Source organism: Oryctolagus cuniculus, chromosome 6, assembly GCF_051225735.1.
Source record: "Oryctolagus cuniculus isolate XC-2025 breed Fujian yellow rabbit chromosome 6, ASM5122573v1, whole genome shotgun sequence".
Classification (NCBI taxonomy): Eukaryota; Metazoa; Chordata; class Mammalia; order Lagomorpha; family Leporidae; genus Oryctolagus; species Oryctolagus cuniculus.
The window spans coordinates 4,842,786-4,862,085 of NC_142872.1; the positions used below are offsets into that span (position 1 = coordinate 4,842,786).

Genomic DNA, 19,300 nt, shown 5'->3' on the forward strand with positions numbered 1-19,300 from the left:
CTAGCAGCAAAGAGAAGGACCTGAGTCTGAGAGAGAAAAACCCAAGAGGCAAGTTTCTCAACCACCCCAAGCAAGAAACCATGTTGCTGGTTTTAGAGGCAGCACAGAAGGGCAGTCCGGAGGACAACGTTCACATTTCCCTTGTGGCACCCAGGGCCAGATGTCCTGTAAGCCACAGTCAGACGGCTTTGTTCCCGAAGCCTTTCAGCAACAGGTGCTCTGGACCGTGAGGCTGCGGAACAAGCAAGTGCATGAGGAGGGCTGCAGCTTTCCCTTCTACTCAATGCTGACACCTGTGTTTGGGACTTAGCCATATCCTAACACCTGTGTTTGGGACTTAGCCGAATCCTAACACCTGTGTTTGGGACTTAGCCGTATCCTAACAAGCAGAGTACATTTGACAAGGAGAGTGGAGGCCGGAGTCTCCGGAAGACCTTTGCCCCAGAGCCTGCAGAAAACTCAGCTCAGAGGCTCTTTTCCTTTTAGAAAGAAATACACATTTTTTGGAACTATGGGAGCTTAAGGTCCTTTCATTTAGAATCCAGTCTAGACAGAACTCAATTTGCTGCCGCATCTTTAGAGATGGGAGAGGTTTTAGACCCTAACAGAAGCACAGTATGAGTTGCCTTTCCCAACTGAGAGTCTCCTCCTTGGAGGGCTCCAGGGATCCAAGCGGAAATCCCAAAGTCAAAGACTCAGTTCAGTCGTGTCAGAGGCTTCCATCAGCCAACCAGCACAGCATCGACTCATCTAACACGCGTCCTTTTGATTTACTCAGAGTTTGGAAAGGTATTTGAACATTTTGGAGGGCAACTGCCTTAAGGCCCACGTTTCCTGGTCCCTCCCTCTCTCTGAATTGAACTAGAGATAGAATTCCTTCATCTCTACAGGAAAAGAGGGCCCAGGAAGAGGGAGAGGGAGCCCATGGAAACAGGCTGTCCTCATCAGGCTGGCACTCCGAAGCAGGTCTCCAGTCTGGGAGAGGGGAACTGACCCGGAGACCGTGGACTCTGAACGCAGCCAGCTCTCCAGTGGTTCCCCCTGCAGGAGTGGCCTCCATTGATGGTGGAACTGTGGACACACCTTTCTGAAACTTACCATTTGATCACAATTAAGGCACCCTGGAGGCCTCGGCATCTGTCAGGGGGTGGGGCCGCAGCCTTTCTTCTCCGCTCTCCTCCCTGTTGGGCCCCCTCTGATCTCAGTGTAAGACTGAGGTGGGGGGGGGGGGACAGTGTTTAGAAGACTCTAACGTGCTCTCGGACCTTGTTGGGGCGTGTTCTTGGAGCGTTTGCCTAGCATCTCAGGCTGACCAGGTGAAGAACTCGTCCTGCAGAAGCACCTGTGCCCCCAGAGCCGGGGCAGTGAGGTGCGTCTGGCCAGGGCCCTTTTCAGTCTCTCGAGGAGAGCAGGGGGCTTCTCCTCTGGTCCTTGGTCTCTCACAGGCCGTGTACAGCAAGGGCAGTCAGCGGCTGTGGGGCACGGCGGACAAGAGGAGGCAGCGTGGAGGAGGCCGAGTGGCTTGGGCCGGGCGCGGGTTCCAGACTCCAGACTGCAGCCTGACCCCTGATGGGCGGCTGGAGTCCAGGTCCAGGCGGGGAGGCTTCGGATCCCGGGGAGGAGCTGCCCGGCCTGCCATCTCCAGCCCCTGCAGACAGGTCGCCGTGTCAGCCCAGCGCTCTGAGGGGCTGTTGGCGTCTGGGGTCCTGTCCCGGAGTCTTCAGTAACCCCAGAGTGCTGCCCTGGCCCGAGACCTCCAGCTCTTCCAAGACTTCCCGCCTGTCTGAGCGACAGGCCGAGCCCGCGAAAGGAAGCTGAGTCAGCACAGAGCGGGCTGATCCAGCCTTTCTCGGCGAGCCTGACTGAGTCTTAGACGGGCGCGTTTAACCGGCGGGCGGGCAGGGACCTGGCGTTGTGAGCGGTGGGCACTACAACGGAGAACAAGGTGTCTGGGGAACAGGCAAGAGCACAGGCAGGAGCAGGGGCAGGCAGAGCCTCAATCACTCCGGTCCGCAGTGAGATCTTCCGTCTCGGGTCTGCATCCCGTCCCCGAGAGACGCAGCAGGTTCTCGGTGCTGGATCCTTCAGCTCTGTGTCAGCCCCTCCCCTCTGCTGGGCCACAGCGTCTCCTCTGTGTGTGCCAACTCCCAGGGTCACAGAATCTCCCTGCGGTTCGTGGCGCGCTGCAGCCTCTGGATCCCAACCTCCCTTCTCTGCAGGATCCACTGAGCAGCGCTCCTCCAGGTGGCTGCTGCTCTTCTCTGCCGGGTTCTCTGTCTTGTGACCCTGAAGCGTGAGGCACGCAGACGGGGAAGGATTGAGCACAGGGAAGGACGTTTAATGTACAAAGCGGAGAAAGCTCTGCAGCAGGGGGCTGGGAGGGTGGCGAGGGGCTAGGTGGGTGCCTGTCCTGAAGGGGCTTCCTGCCCTGGACTGCTGTCTGCCCCAGAGGGATGCCTGTCCATGCTGCCTGACTTGGACATTTATGTTTCTCAAGCGTATGTTTATTTTTTTAAAGATTTTATTTATTTATTTGACAGGTAGAGTTACAGTCAGTGAGAGAGAGACAGAGAGAAAGGTCTTCCCTCCGTTGCTTCACTCCCCAAACAAATGCAACGGCCGGAGCTATGGTGATCTGAAGCCAGGAGCCAGGTGCTTCTTCCTGGTCTCCCATGCAGGTGCAGGGGCCTAAGCATTAGGCCATCCTCCACTGCCTTCCCGGGCCACAGCAGAGAGCGGGACTGGAAGAGGAACAACCGGGACTAGAACTGGCACACATATAGGATGGCGGCGCCGCAGGTGGAGGATTAACCTAGTGCGCCACGGCGCTGGCACCAAGCATATGTTTTATGTTTCTCAAGAAGTTCTCCCCAATTGGTCGAGATGTATGCTAATTATGTATTCTACGTGAGCCAATCCGGGAACTGACATTGGAGCAACCCCATTTGCAAGAAGTTCAGAGTGCTCAGTCAGGTCCACTGGCCAGATGCAACAACATCCGAAAATGACATCGTGTATGTAGCCCTTCTCCCCTTCCCTCAGGGCTCCTGGAGGGTTACCTCACGTTTGCTTCTTCCTTCCCTTTCCAGGGGCCTTGGAGGTCACCGTTTCTACAAATTCCAGCAAAAATAAGAAGCTGCCATATTTCTTGGGGGAGCAGACACAGACCTGAGCGGTTGGAGCTGCGGACTCCGGCCAGTACTGCAACAGCAGCAGCAGACGACGGTGGCAGGGCCCATAATTGGGAGGTGCAGCGAGAGACACAGACCCCCAAGTCTGCCAGAAGAGATGCCCCCAGCAGGGGACACCCTGACACCCCTATGAGGTCTCCAGAGCCTGTTTGTTAAGTGGCCAAGAGAGGGCATAAGTGGTCCTTGGAAATACTGGCCATCTCTCAGGGTCTGTTTATGATCTCTGAGGATTCCGACTGGCCTGTCCCTGTCCTATTATTTACTCCTCATCAACCAGTATGAGAGGGTGCTATGCCCAGGACATACCTGCCATGGCTGAGGGGACTCCACATAGGGTACCTGGGGGAGGGGCAAGAAGGAGGTCATAGACTGTAGACTATTAAGCTGAGTCTGTGTCAGTCAAAGTGTCCTTGAATTTCATTCCATTTGTCTGGAGCTTTTGAAAAGCAAATGAGAAATAAAGCAAGGAGTGGGCTTGCAGGCAGGGTGCCAGGCACTCTTCACTCATCACCCTGGCCCCAACAGCCTGGGGCTCTGAGGCTCAGGGAGAGGAAGGCAGGTGCTGGGGGGCAGGGGATGGGTGCTAAGACAGCTCCTGAGCCGGCGCCGCGGCTCAATAGGCTAATCCTCCGCCTACGGCACCGGCACACCGGGTTCTAGTCCCGGTCAGGGAGCTGGATTCTGTCCCGGTTGCCCCTCTTCCAGGCCAGCTCTCTGCTGTGGCCAGGGAGTGCAGTGGAGGATGGCCCAAGTCCTTGGGCCCTGCACCCCATGGGAGACCAGGAGAAGTACCTGGCTCCTGCCATCGGATCAGCGCAGTGCGCTGGCTGCAGCGTGCCGGCCGTGGCGGCCATTGGAGGGTGAACCAACGGCAAAGGAAGACCTTTCTCTCTGTCTCTCTCTCTCACTGTCCACTCTGCCTGTTAAAAAAAAAAAAAAAAAAAAAAAAAAAAACAGCTCCTGGAGGGGTTGGTCAGGGAAGAAAATCCTCTGAAGGCAGTAAAGAACTGCCTCAAGGCCGGCGCCGCGGCTCACTAGGCTAATCCTCCGCCTAGCGGCGCCGGCACACCGGGTTCTAGTCCCGGTCGGGGCGCCGGATTCTGTCCCGGTTGCCCCTCTTCCAGGCCAGCCCTCTGCTGTGGCCAGGGAGTGCAGTGGAGGATGGCCCAAGTGCTTGGGCCCTGCACCCCATGGGAGACCAGGAAAAGCACCTGGCTCCTGGCTCCTGCCATCGGATCAGCGCGGTGCGCCGGCCGCAGCGCGCTGGCCGCGGTGGCCATTGGAGGGTGAACCAACGGCAAAGGAAGACCTTTCTCTCTGTCTCTCTCTCTCACTGTCCACTCTGTCTGTCAAAAAAAAAAAAAAAAAAAAAAAAAGAACTGCCTCAAAAGCACCCAACATGAGTGGGATTTATGCCAACTAAATGTGCCAGCACTCTCCTCTCTCTCGCTCTGCTTTTTTTGTTTTTGTTTCCTGAGTTTGTTTATTTTTGCAGAGCAAGGTGTGCAAATTAGAAGAAGCTGGAGGCAACAATAAAGAACACTTGTTCAGAAGAATCCTGCGCCAGCTCACTGCCTTCGCCCGAGCTTTTCTGTCTTGATGCTAGCGCCAGTTTGAATCCCGCTCTCCACTTTGAGTTGGAAGACACCGTTTGCGTACCTCCAAACAACTGCTGTACTTACTGAGATGTAGGTATACCAGGAAAAATAAAAACCGTGGTTATTTTTGTTGAACGTTCCCAATAAGTATTTTAACGATCAAATGCAAAAGGTGGAAAGAAATTTGTCTGGTTTAACAAAAATGTTCTCCCTCTTTAAGTAAAAAGCACAATGAGTCATGGTTCAACTTGTCAAGCACCTGAAGGGACCTGGCAACGCTTGAATGCATTTTACTGCCCCAGAGGGCAACTGTCCCATTTGTCAGAGCCAGGATCCCTCACACAACAGGGGCTGACATACAGTCTCAGTTAGCAACAGTGCACGACATCAGGGAATAATAGGGCTGTTCGAGGGGAATTAAAATTGACCAATGAATTTGCATTACCAGGCTTAACTTCCAATAGAGACCTAGAAGGAGACTACTAACATTTGTCAGTTAAGTAGAAGCCTAAAGCATGTTTCATTTTAATATGTAAGTTGTATTTAGGGTGGTTTATAGTCCAGTGCCTTTGTTGGCATCTCCTAACCCATGCAGTCACAGCATTTGTCAGACCTTTTGCAGAAAGTACTGATTCATTTGTTGAGAAGAACGTAAACGCACAATAGCCTAGAGCTGAAGAGGGTAACCAGTTTTACAAATCAAAATAATACCTCGTAAAGCTAAATAGTATGCACCTCCGCATTCGGACTGAATCAGATCCTGGCGCACCAGACAGAGCGTCGCCAGTCTGCCGGCCCGTCCTCTGAGCTGCCAGCGAATCATGCAACCGGCACCTGGGTTCCTGGTGATGAAGAGGGGTCGAGCATACACAGCAAGGAATGCGTGTCTCAGGAAACTGCCTGTGGCGCTGCATCCACTAAATTATCCTGTACTCTCTCTCTGCTCTTTTAAGTAAATGCTCTGGGGACACATCAGCGTGATTTGTGGGTTCTCAGGGTAATTCAGAGAATGCCAGGAAGTGCCCTGAATGCTAACAGATATTTCGCTGCCTCTAAAGTGAAGAAGTTACACTCATCAAACTAAAGCTTGTCTGATGAGTTGAAACAAATAATAAGATAGCTACGGTCATGGCCTTTCTATCCAAGTCCTCTTTCTGGACAGCTTCTATAAGGTTCCACCATTTCTTTTATGTCAATCACTCTTGGCCTGGATCTTCATTCTTTTTCCCTCCAAATGATTTTAGAAATGTTCCCAATCTTTGAAGATCTATATTTAAAAAAAAAAAATACCTTGTTGGGACTGTCCTGGCTCTCTGCATGGATCAAGCTCATGGTGTGGACACCACAGACACTTCTAATAGCCTCATGCTGCTCTCTTTCAGCAAGACACTTGCCAGAGCATTCGAGGTACATTCTCCCATCTGACCCTCACAGCTCCCGGCCTTAGAGAAGCTGTTGTCATTCCCAGTTTTCAAGCAAGAAAAATAAAAGTCGGAAAAGACAAACCATGTGGTGGCAGTGTGCTGGGGCTGTAAGGGCTGCTGGAGCACCTGCGGCCCATCCAGCACCCCGCTGCGGAGTGGGCAGCTGCAGAGTGTGAGCCCGAGAGGAGGTACTTGCTCCTGGGAAGAGAAGCTGGTGAAACTATGGCCTTGGGCCAGCGTTGCGGCACAGCAGGTGCAGCTGCTCCACTTCCAGTCCAGCTCCCTGCTAATGGCCTGGGAAAACAGCAGAGGATGGCCCCTGCCACCGACATGGGAAACCCAGAAGAAACCCCCAGACCCTGGATCCTGGCTTTAGCCTGGCCCAGCGCTGGCTGCTGTGGCCACTTGGGGAGTGAACCAGCAGATGGAAGAGCTCCCTCATTGTCTGTCCCTCTCTGTAATTCTGAGTTTCAAATAAATAAATAAATCTAAAAACAAAAACAACAGCCTTTAGTTAGGTCCCATGGTCCCCTCCCGTGGGCAGGCCTGGGGGGCACAGATCAAGACGCACACAGCTCCATTACATCTGGGCTTGCTCAGAGTGGCAAACCGAACAGGAGGCAAATGTACTTGTCCTGTGTGACTGTTCCGACAGCCATGTCACAATGAAGGCCATCATTCTGCAGAGCCACCCCCACGGAGGAAGTGGCAAGGCTTCTCTCCAGTGGCGATCAGGACTCGACAGGGGCCAGTTCATCAAGAAGATACCAGCTGAAATATACTTGCTTCTGCTGAGATCCAAAACACGCGGCAAAGACGGACATCACTGAAAGGGAGACGAGAAGCCAGAACACGGTGGGAGATGCTCAAACTCCTCCTGGGGTAACTGACAGAACCAGCAGGAACCCAGTAAGGATGTGGAAGCTCTCAACAGAGCCATCAACACACCGGACCTGACGTCTGTGAAGCATGTCATCCGACTGTGGGTCAGAGTCCTTGTGTCATGACCAGAACCAGGCCAGTTACCTCACTTACTAGTCTACAAGAGATAAAATCATTTCCCATAATCATGATGACATGCAGATCGCAATGTTAATCCAGTGCTCCCCAACAAACCCCTCCCAGGTGTTAGAAGATGGTACCATCTTCCCAAGCCCAGCCTGGCCCACTAGAAGTCAGGTGACCAAACGGTCCAATCACAAGCATCGGCTCCCCCCACCCTAACAGGATTTGCTGCTTCCACTTTCTTACCTGCTCTCCCAGCACAGGTTGTGTTCTCTCATGCACGGGGAGGCGGCCTGTCGGGTCCCCCCACCCGACAATAAACCTTTTCCCTTACTCCTGTGTTTGGTGTGTTTTGGTGGCCTTTCCTTTCACCACGAATGCAGGACGTGCTGCCTCTGAGCAAGTGTGAATCACCATTTCAAGACCGTTGTCAGAGTTACACTGGATGGTTCCGTGTATTATTTTAAAATCCTTGTTATTTCTGTGAATAAGTATGTTGAGATTACTGGCTTGTTAAAATCTCTCCGTACTTGTCTTTTTGATGAAATTAGTAGGAACTTCTCATTTAGGGTCAAACTGAACTATCTGAATTATCTTTCAAGTTCAGCATCCATATGCAAAGAAATCCATGTATAAAGAGTCACTAATTAGGGCCAGCGCTGCGGCTCACTAGGCTAATCCTCCGCCTTGCGGCGCCGGCACACCGGGTTCTAGTCCCGGTCGGGGTGCCGGATTCTGTCCCGGTTGCCCCTCTTCCAGGCCAGCTCTCTGCTGTGGCCAGGGAGTGCAGTGGAGGATGGCCCAAGTCCTTGGGCCCTGCACCCCATGGGAGACCAGGAGAAGCACCTGGCTCCTGCCATCGGATCAGTGCGGTGCGCCAGCCGCAGCAGCCATTGGAGGGTGAACCAACGGCAAAAGGAAGACCTTTCTCTCTGTCTCTCTCTCTCTCACTGTCCACTCTGCCTGTCAAAAAAAAAAAAAAAGATTCACTAATTAAGTGGTATCTATTCCTTCTACATGTAAATAAATACAGGAAAACACAAATTCACACACACTTGTTCCCTCACAATCTTTCAGGCTTTCGTCTACTCAAAAAGTGTTTCAGATGACTGATCAGCCTGAAACACAAGCAGTCTATCATACTGGGGCGCTGCGCCTACTCAGCTTTCCCTCGCTCCTCCTCCCTCCCATTTCCCCTCCCTCCCTTGCAACTTTAATGGTTTCAGAGAGGATGGGCCCCTCTTGAAACCAGCCAATCGCCAGAATCTCACTGTCCTTTGCCAACTGGATCGGGGTGTACGGGATGATGAGCAGGATGTGAGGTGCTTCGGGATCAGTGCCTCCCGGAAGAAAAGAGCAGGAGGAACAGCTGTCTGCCTCCTGCTCTGAGAGCAGGGCTGCTGCCTTCCCTGGGGTTGGGATTTTTCAGGTATCTTTTTCTTACTGATTTCTAACTTAATTCTCTTGCAGTCAGAGGACGTACCTTGTACACTGCTAATCCTTTTACACTGACTGGGATTCATTTCATGGTCCAGCATGGCAGCTTCAGCAGAGCAAAACTCACCTCGTGCACATCTGGATGCAAGGATGTCCTCTCTCTCTCTCTCTCTCTCTCTCTCCACTTCCTTCTTTCTCGGATTTATTCTTGAATGCACACTTCCTCATCCCTGATAGAAACAACCGCAGAAGTCATGATCACAGGGAAAACAGGGAGTTTCTCTCCCATTAATTCTGGACTCGGGTGGGCTAGACCTAGATCAGAGCTGCCTCTTGGCCAGTGTGGGTCCTACACAGAAAGCAACTCTGTTGTGAGAAGAAGAGAGAGGCTCCAAATGATTTTGACTGCATGTTCAATTAATTTAAAAATTACATAAGCTCTCATATGTGTTCAAAATAAATATATCTAATAATATTACCCACATAGTTAATATGACTAAAGTTTAATTTTCTTTCTTATTCAAAGGAAAAATAAATCATCATATACATTCCTGGGTGTGCAAACCCCACTGGGCAAACCACTGCTCTGTGCTGGTTTCCTTTCAGTTTGGCCGGCAACTCCCTGACCCAGCCCTCCTCAAATGTTCCAGGCACCTGCGATTCTTCTGCCCTATCCCACCACAGAGACACAGAGACCAGCCCCCAGGTGGAAGGGGCTGTTTTCACTGACAGCCTTCCCTGCCTCTCCACTGCTGTGTGCTGTGGCCCTGAATCCACCTGCCCTTGCCCAAGTTTTGGGCCTACACCACTCCAGCTCTGACGTCACTTACCTGCATGCTTTTCCTCTCTAGGTCACTGCTCTGCAAATACTGGCAGGGCCTGGGCTTGCTTGTGTAGGCCAGTGGGTAGGTGGAATCTGAGCATCCTAGGTTGTCTGAAGCCATCAGACCAGTGTTGTGAGCATGACTGGTTTCCGGAATGTCAGGGCTCCGACCTCTGACCCCGGCTCAAAGCAGGCTTCATTCCTAGAATGAAAGTGTTGAGAGAACCAGGCTGAATGAGCAAGTCCGAGACCTCTGGAACCTCAGAAGCACCAGGGTGCCTGTTGTCCACACCACACAGCTCCCTGTGGGTGTCTTTTTGATACCGTTGAAATTTTTTAGCCATTTTATTGATGCATAATATCCAGTAAATTGTACACACTTAAAACTATGGGATGAAGAATTCACATATATTTACCTGTGAAACCATCACCACAATCGGTATCATCACCTCAAGCACCCTTTGCCCCACACCCTCCCCTAAGCAAGCACCCGCTGACCTGCCTTCTGTCACTATCAATGAGTTTGCAGTTAATGGAATTCTACATTAAAAGGATCATACACTCCTTTTCCCCAGCTAATTATTGTGAGACTCATACACATTGTGGTGTGCACCAGTATTTCAATTATTTGTGTATCTGAATAGTATAGCCCATTTGTTTGTATAATCACCTGTTGATAAACATTTATTTCCAGTTTGACTATGTGCTGCCAATATTCATGTACAGGTCTTTTGAGGTTATTTGTTTTCATGCATTTGGAGTAAAAAACTAGGACTGGGATGGCTGGATCATATAATAGCTGTGTGTCGAGCTTTTTTAAAAAACTGCCACTATTTTCCAAATTGTTTATTCCATGTTGCACACCTACCAGCAGGATGTGAGTGTTCCAGCTCCTCCTCACCCCGGCTCCCACTAGGCATGGGCAGTGTATCAGGTCCCAGGGCTTCTCTCAAATACGGCCGCGTGGTGCCCAAGAGAACAGGAACACATCCTCTCACACTCTGTCGCCTCAAGCCTGGCACTATTCGCCCAGAATTAAGGTATTGGTGGCCACATGTCCTCTGAGAGACCATCTTCGCCTCTTTCAGCCTTCCAAGGCCGTGGCTGCAGCACCCCGGCCCTGCTCCTGGGGTCACACTGCCACCTCTTCCAGTCGGTGACATCAGCCTATGCCTCTCTTTCAAAAGCACTTGTGATCGCAGCTAAGGTCTCCCTGGGCAATCTCCCCACCTTGATTCTTCGCATCATCAAAGACCCAGTGCGCCTCTTATTTTCTCTTCACATAAGGTAACAGTGGCAGGATCCATGGTTCAGGACATGGATGTTTTGGGGAAGAGGCATTTGTCAGCCCTTGGACTGAGGGCCATTCCAACATCTGTCCTGACATCACACTGTGGTTTCCATTTGCATTTCCTCAATGACATCAGTCAAGTTGATCGTCTTTTCATCTGTGTATCTTCTGTGGTGAAGCATGTGTTTATCTTTTGTCATTTTTAAATTGTTTTTTTTCTGATTTTTTAATTTTGAGAGCTCTTCATATAGTAAGCATACAAGGGTCGTACAAGATATGTGATTTATTTCTTCTAGGTTGTGACTTGTCTTTTCATTTCATTACCCGTGTTTTCTTGGACAGCACGACCTGATTTGTGTTGTGACTCATACTTGTTAGACTTTCTACACCGACCCTTTAAGGCATCCCTCAATGTCCTCAGCACCCAGCACAATGCTTCGTACCTAAATGATATGCACTGAATACTCTTCTCCTTTACTACTCTTCCTCTTCACAGGGTCATATTTAAAACCAGAATTTCCCATATTCACATTAAAATAGTTTTAGTATGGTCCAAACAGGCTGTGGCTTATTTTATTTTTTATTGAACTATAATTCACAAATCCTAGAATTCAACCTTTTAAAACATACAATTTGGAGGGTGTTGTGTTCATAAAGTTATGCAACCATCACCACCATCTGACCCCAGAACATTTTAATCACCCCAGAAAGAAATCGTATGTCCATGAGAACCCCAACCCCTGGCCACACTACTAACTAATTCCTGTTTCTGTAGATCTGTCCACCCTGGACATTTCCTGCAGACATAACGACACGATGTATAGCCTTCTGTGTCTAGTTTCATTCAGTTAGTGTAATGTTTTCACGGTTCATCCACAATGTGTCACGCATCAATATTTCATTCCTTTTTACAGCCCAGTAACACTGCATTGTATGGACGGGCCACATTTCGTTCATCCGTTCATCAGCCGATGCACAGCTGGGGAGTTCTACCTTGTGGCTACTGAGTACAACGCTGCCATGAACATTCAGTAAAAAGTTCTAGATCAACACACAGGTTCAGTCCTCCTGAGTATACACCAAGCAGTGGCATTGTTGGAATTGGTTTTTGAAGTACCAATATCTTTATTATAGCATAAAGCAATAAACCTTAGTTTTATTTTTCAGTAAAACCATTTTATGGACAACTGTGGAGAAATCACTGCACAGAGAGCTCCAACTTAAAAATGGGTCATAATTTAAAAGCCCATTGAACTGTTCGATACATAAATTGAAAAATATTTTTGCTGTAGAAAACATTAAAATAACACTGTCCAGTCCAGCGCCACAACCCATTTTAATCAAACAATAGCTGAATTATACATTTAAAACATGCTTTGAGTTCTGGAATCCAGGGAAACATGTTTAGCTAAATTTATCAAAATAGTCATTCTTCTTAAATCAAGTTTCATGAAGAAAATTCCTATTATTCTTCCCTCTTCCTCCTGATGTATGCCCAATTCCTTTTCTTTTGGCTATCCCATAACCCACGCCAGGTTTTAGCTGTTTATTCCTAAAGGACAGATACTATATCCTTCCGATCTGTTTGATGTAGTACCCCAATCATGAAATATTACAGGGTAACCTTGGGAAGCGTTGAGGAACTTCCAACTATCCTCTGAATCAGCTGCACCATTTTCTTTCCCACCAACGTGTGAGGTTCCACTTTCTCCAGGTCCTCACCAACACGTGTTATTAGCTGTCTGTCTACCGTGTCATCTGAGTAGGTCTGATGTGTAATTCACCGTGATTCTGGTTTGCGTTTTCTTGCCACTGATTACGCTGAGCATCTTTATATGTGTTTATCAGCTGAGATCTGATAAAAAGTATTTCTCTAATAATTTCAACATGGGACCTTCTTCAGGCACAGTTCTTATTAGCTGTTTTTTATTTATTTATTTTTACTTATTCATTCATTCTGAAAAAGGTGGAGGGTGGGACAGAAAGAGAGAAACCTTCCCTCTGCCTGCTCACTCCTCAAAATGCCCACAACAATCAGGGTTGGATCAGGCCAAAACCAGGAGCCCAGAACTCAGGTCTCCTACACGGATGGCAGGGACAAAAGGACTTGAGACATCGCCTACTGCCCCCAGGAAATACACAAGTAGGAAGCTGGAACTAGAAATCAGGTGCTCCAGTGTGGGATATGGGCATCCTAAGAGGCATCCTAAAGGCCGTTCCTAATTGCTCTCCTCATTTAGGGGCATATTTTGTTTCTTAGCATGTCATAATCTTTTTTGTTCAAATCTGCATGTCTAAATAATATATTCTGCAAACTCTGGAAGTCAGATTCTCTTCCCTTGCCAGGTTTGTTGCTCTATTGTTGTTTCTTTAGTGACTTTTCTAAAATACTCTGATAAAGTTTATAGCCTGTGCCATTTGTGGCCACTGAAGTCTGATCAGTGAGCTGAGTAGTCAGATAATAACTGGCTACAGATTTATTTAAGTGCTGGGAGCAATAATTCTCTCAGCCTTTGCCAAGGAATTGGTGTCCACGATGACACCCGCCTTCCACACTCAGCCAGGTAATTAACAACTCTGCCTTAGCCTTCACTTCCTTCCTGCATAGGTCATCCGGAAGTGAGAGCCAGATATTTCCCAGGTCTTTCCTGAGGATGGAGTCCTGGTCATGCACAGCCCTAAGCATGTACGTGACCTCCTAAATCTCTAGTACTAAGAATTTTTCAAAATCTCTAAAGTATCTTATTCCTAATCTTTTCCTTTTAAGTTTTTGATTAGCCTATTGTTTACCCCAACTGTTATTTATCCCCTCTGGGAGCCCTCAGGTTAAAGAATTGTCTCTGTTTTGTGTTTTGTGTTTTTTTTTTTTTTTTTTTTTTGACAGGCAGAGTGGACAGTGAGAGAGAGAGACAGAGAGAAAGGTCTTCCTTTGCCATTGGTTCACCCTCCAATGGCCGCCAAGGCCAGCGTGCTGCAACCAGCGCACCACGCCGATCCGATGGCAGGAGCCAGGTACTTATCCTGGTCTCCCATGGGGTGCAGGGCCCAAGGACTTGAGCCATCCTCCACTGCACTCCCTGGCCACAGCAGAGAGCTGGCCTGGAAGAGGGGCAACCGGGACAGAATCCAGCTCCCCGACCGGGACTAGAACCCAGTGTGCCGGAATGCTCACAAATGCCTTTCCCACTAGGTGAACTCCATGCTGAGTCATGTCAGACCAAGAAAGTCTTGTTAGTGAGGCCTTCTTGGGAACAACCAGACAGGTCCAGTAACATCAGTTCTTTGGGCATGAGTCTTTGAAGGAGGCCTAACTATGTTATGGCTCTCCTGGGGGCTACCAGGCTGCCAGTTTCACCGTAATAGCAGGCAAGTGCTTTTTTCTTTTTCTTTTCTTTTCTTTTCTTTTCTTTTCTTTTTTTTTTTTTTTTAAGACAGGTGCTTTTCAAGGCTGCTGTGCAACTGGAGAGGAAAGCTAGAAATGGAGCAAGTCTGAATGCCACAGACCTCAATGGTTTTACCTAGATTTTGCTGTTTTTCTTGAAGAAACACACTCTAGGATGCTGAAACACTTTTGGTTACTTTCTGAAGTCTGCAAAAGTTGACTCTGAACACTTTTGCTAGTTTGGGAGACGACTCTGCCATTTTCTCTGATCTTGCTCTTCTGTAGCTAGCTGCGGGTCACATATTCTCCCACTCAAATGGCTTTGTCCAGTTACTGTATTTCAGCATGGCCAATTCCCATTTATAACTGACACTAGCTCAGGGGCCCTTTCCTCAGCCATGGAGTACTTCCTACAAGTCAAGTCCAACACAGAAGCTTATTAAGTCAATCACATATTATCCCAGCTGTATTTGCTCAGTGAGGGAATGAGGAGAACTGGATCCATTCTAGGTCATCCAATGCCTCTCCCAGTCCTCTTTACCCCCTCCCCTTGAAGGTGCCCTTGACTCCAGAGTTCTAGACTTTCTCTTAAAACAGACGTTGTTGTCAAGGTTCCCTTGAAGCACCACCTTTGAGCACCTGAGGCTCTTCAGACGCCAGCATGAAACTGGGCAGGGAGGATGCTTCGTGAGGACTTCACAAAGCAGATTGAAGCAGTCAGCAGTCAACCAGGCTGGGTAGCACATAGCCCCATTCTAACCAGAAAGTATGATTTCTCTCATAAAGAGGGCATTCATTCTAACGACTCACCAACAGGGCTGTAATGCTTCCTGGAGAATTACAGAACTCAAATAAATCACCAGTTCAGACCTCCACCCCAAAGGACCGTCGCTGCCTGTTAGAAACGTGAACACAAGGAAACTGCTCTCTGTCTGTGAAGAAGATGTTTGTGGAGGGATGCTGCTGCAAGGCACTGTGAAGACACAGGTGCGCTGACGCCACGGCTGTTTCAGACCACACTCTAGTGTTTCAAATACAGGAAACTGGAGAAAAACAAACCCCAAATTCCCCTACTTTGGGGAGGATAGCACTAAATTTTTTTTAAAAAGTAGTCTGTAATGTTAGCCCTAAGTGGGATTTATAGCATTTTTAATGTACAAAATTAAGAAAGTTGGGCATGAACTGATTATAGGTTGTTATTACACTCACAACATTTATAGATTGGTATGTTATGTGTTATGAAGAAAAAAAAAAGCATGGGCAAAGTAACACAAATAAATAGTTGATTATGGGGGCTGGTACTGTGGCATAGGGAGTAAAACTGCCGCCTGTAGTGCTGGCATCCCAAATGGGCACCGGTTCAAGTTCCAGCTGCTCCACTTCCGATCCAGCTCTCTGCTATGGCCTGGGAAAACAGTAGAAGATGGCCCAAGTCCTTGGGACACTGCACCTGCATGGGAGATCCAGAAGAAGCTCCTGGCTCTTGGCTTCAGATTGGATCAGCACAGCTCCGGCAGTTGTGGCCATCTGGGGAGTGAACCAGCAGATGAAAGGCCTCTCTCTCTCTCTCTCTGTGCGTCTCCTTCTCTCTCTGTGTAACTCTGACTTTCAAATTAATAAATAAATCTTTTTTTAAGAAAGTTGATTATGGTACTACTACAAGCATTTCAAAAAACTTTCTTCAAATATTATTAAGAAAAAAACACCAAAAGTAGATTTATGGGGTTATTATGAAAGATGCTCATGTACACCTTTATTCTAAAGCAAAGAGAAATTAAGACTGATCCACTAACCTGTGATGTTTATCATGGAAGAAATCTGCCCCAGTGTACTCCAGAGAGTCTAGAACACTTTCTCTTAAAACAGACGTTGTTGTCTGAGTAATTCAGAGAACTGCATCAGCAGTGCAATTAGCATTACCCACAGAATCATTTAAGATTTTAAGCTGGAGCACGGGGTGGCATCCACGAGCTCAATGGTGTGGGACACGTGGCAGTCCCAGAGAGTGCAGGGCCATTTTGGCCCTTGTTAGAGAAGTGTGGCCTGCCCAGAGAGTACAGGGCCATTTTGGCCCTTGTTAGAGAAGTGTGGCCTGTACTGAGAGTGCAGGGCCATTTTGCCCTTGTTAGAGAAGTGTGGCCTGTACTGAGAGTACAGGGCCATTTTTGCCCTTGTTAGAGAAGTGTGGCCTGCCCAGAGAGTACAGGGCCATTTTGGCCCTTGTTAGAGAAGTGTGGCCTGTACTGAGAGTGCAGGGCCATTTTGGCCCTTGTTAGAGAAGTGTGGCCTGTACCGAGAGTTTTCCTCCTGAACCATCTGAAGGCCAGTTGCCGACATCCCACCCCACGGTTGCAGCAGGGTCTTCTTCACACTGTGCAAGCTCTGAGACCAGCACTGGGCACCTCTTGCTGTGGTGCAGCTCCTCTGGGCTGCGACCATGACCCGGCTCAGGCCTGGCTTCCTGTGGCAGCCTACAGCCCTCCACAGACACCGTCCTCAGCCTGTTCGGGGTCTGACCTCCCAGATGCACCTCTGAGGTGAGGCCCCCCTCACCCAACGCTGGGCACCTCCTCCCCAGAATGGTCTCAGGCCTGAACAGCTAGAGAAGGGAGGGGCACGGCGCAGGGAAAGATGTGCGGGGCCACCTGGGTACCCCTGCCAGTCAAGCAGCAATGCTCCCGGCTGTGGGGAGCAACTCGGACTAGACTGTTACTGGAATTAAGACTTATTCTATGCATCTGCTCTCCCACAATATGGCGCTGGGAGAGGAGGAAACAGCTTCTACACAGCTGCCTCCAGTTCAACCAATAAACAGCAGGACCTGCTCCTGATTGGAGGAGAGCAGCGTACTCGGCGTGTGGGTAGCAGAGTTGGGATTGGTGGAAGAGGACTATAAAGGAGGAGAGAGACAACATGCACCAGGAACATCTATCTGAAGGAACACCTGTGCAGCCCCCGAGAGAGCCGGCCGGCGGTGTGCCGCTCCCCCGCGGAAGTGGGGAAAGTGGCAGGGGGAACCGCCCTTCCACAGAGGTGGAAGGGACGGTAGCCAACCCGGGAAGAACCAGCAGCAAACCCGGGGAGGGCCGAGCAGACAAAAGAACAGCGCAGGGTCCTGTGTCGTTCCTCCACGAAGACGGGGAGCGACATAATGGTGCCGTGACTCGGATATGAAGCCTAGGCAGGGTTTAGTGTCGTTCCTCCACGAAGACGGGGAGCGACATAATGGTGCCGTGACTCGGATATGAAGCCTAGGCAGGGTTTAGTGTCATTCCTCCACAAAGAGGGGGAGCGACATAATGGTGCCATGACTCGGATAGGAAACCTAGGAGGGAAGAAGTGGGAAGAAGTGGGAAAATGCCGAGAGAGAGACTAGCAAAGAGCCTAGGGAAAAGCCGGACGGAAAAGGTGCCAGAAGAAGCTATCGAAAGCCTAGGCATAGACTCGGATACAGACTACGGGAGGAAGCTAGGAGATTGAAAGCGAAAGTGAAAGCTAGAACAAACAGACTCGGATACAGACTGTGGGGAGAAGCCAGGAGAAAGGAGAGGGGAATATTGTTGGAAGAAAAGTTAGGAAACATACCGGGTAGAGAAAAATGTTAGGATGAAGCCGCGGGGGCAGGCTGAGGGAAGATGTAAGCTAGCTTGGGATTCAAGTCAGCCCGGAGAGCAAAAGGCAAAGAGCTAAAACCAGAGGCGGAGACGAGTAAGCCAGGTTGGAATCTGTCAGATTAGCCCAGGGAGCAAAAGACGGGAAGCCAAACCGAAAGGCGCAGACGTGAGCTAGGTTGCGTTCGCCAGGTTAGCCCGGGGAACTTAGACTGAATACCGGTGGCGGAAACGTGAGCTAGGCTGTGTGATTCGCAGAAGCTGCCGCGCAGAGAGAGCGCGCGGGGCACGAATGGGGAGAGCGCACGGGGCGCTAATAGAGAGAACGTGGGGCTAGCATGAAGGCCGTGGTGCGGGCGCGAAGGGGCACGGAGACCGCGGAGTGCGCGCAAACCCGGGAAGCCGCCTCGAGGTGAGGCGCCGAGAAGCTGCCTCGGGGCGAGCACCGGGAAGCCGCTGGGATAAGAGAAACAGAAGTTTAGAAGTAAAATGAGAGAAATAGGAATGCTGGCAGATAGAAGTAAAATAGGAGAAGTAGGAATGCCCGGAGATAGAGAAATAGAGAAAAATAAGGCCTCCCCACAACACGGCAATGAGAGAACTTGGATTCGGTCTGCCTGATTAGTAAGACGATAAGCACCTGTGGGCAGCTGCAGGTCACCGAAGACAGGTACGTTATCAACACCAATAAGTCTCCCCACAAGACGGCAATGAGGGGGCTTGGATTCGGTTTGCCTGATTGGTAGGGCTTGTAAGCATCTGCAGGCAGTTCTAGCAGAGCAGAGCATGTGCTGCAGGGCACCGAACACAGGCACGCATCAGCGCCTAAAAACCTCCTCACAACATGGCGAAGAGAGGACCCGGATTCGGTTTGCCTGATTGATAGGGCTTGTAAGCACCTGTGGGCAACTCTAGCAAGCAGAGCAGAGTGTGTGCCGCGGGGCACCGAAGACAGGCGCGTATCAACGCCAAAAATAAAAAGAAAGGGGGATCTGTGGGGAGTAACTGGGACTAGACTGTTACTCGAATTAAGACTTATTCTATGCATCTGCTCTCCCACGATATGGCGCTGGGAGAGGAGAAAACAGCTTCTACACAGCTGCCTCCAGTTCAACCAATAAACAGCAGGACCTGCTCCTGATTGGAGGAGAGCAGTGTACTCGGCGTGTGGGTAGCAGAGTTGGGATTGGTGGAAGAGGACTATAAAGGAGGAGAGAGACAACATGCACCAGGAACATCTATCTGAAGGAACACCTGTGCAGCCCCCGAGAGAGCCGGCCGGCGGTGTGCCGCTCCCCCGCGGAAGTGGGGAAAGTGGCAGGGGGAACCGCCCTTCCACGGAGGTGGAAGGGACGGTAGCCAACCCGGGAAGAACCAGCAGCAAACCCGGGGAGGGCCAAGCAGACAAAAGAACAGTGCAGGGTCCTGTGTCGTTCCTCCACAAAGAGGGGGAGCAACACCCAGCTGTTTCCATTCTGCTCTGCCCACCAACTCTGGATCTGAAGGGGTCAGAAATCACAGTTGTAGGGCTGGGGGAG

General features: G+C 49.9%; 2 long non-coding RNA genes across 4 annotated transcripts; one reads left to right on the top strand and one right to left on the bottom strand.

Annotated features, from left to right (window-relative positions):
* The first annotated feature begins 387 nt into the window (after window positions 1–387).
* On the top strand, window positions 388–6,088 carry LOC149125985 (uncharacterized). Of its 2 annotated transcripts, none has more exons than XR_016235017.1 (3): window positions 388–789; window positions 3,090–3,325; window positions 4,687–6,088. It is a non-coding gene; the product is annotated as an uncharacterized LOC149125985 (long non-coding RNA). The 2 variants fall into 2 exon arrangements; XR_016235018.1 differs by lacking the exon at window positions 388–789 and adding an exon at window positions 804–1,369.
* A 125-nt stretch (window positions 6,089–6,213) lies between these two features.
* LOC149125986 (uncharacterized) lies at window positions 6,214–8,962 on the bottom strand. Of its 2 annotated transcripts, none has more exons than XR_016235020.1 (3): window positions 8,783–8,962; window positions 7,465–7,699; window positions 6,214–7,039 (listed from the first exon to the last, which is right to left on the bottom strand). It is a non-coding gene; the product is annotated as an uncharacterized LOC149125986 (long non-coding RNA). The 2 variants fall into 2 exon arrangements; XR_016235019.1 differs by having other exon boundaries at window positions 6,214–7,099.
* Between the last annotated feature and the right edge of the window lie 10,338 nt (window positions 8,963–19,300).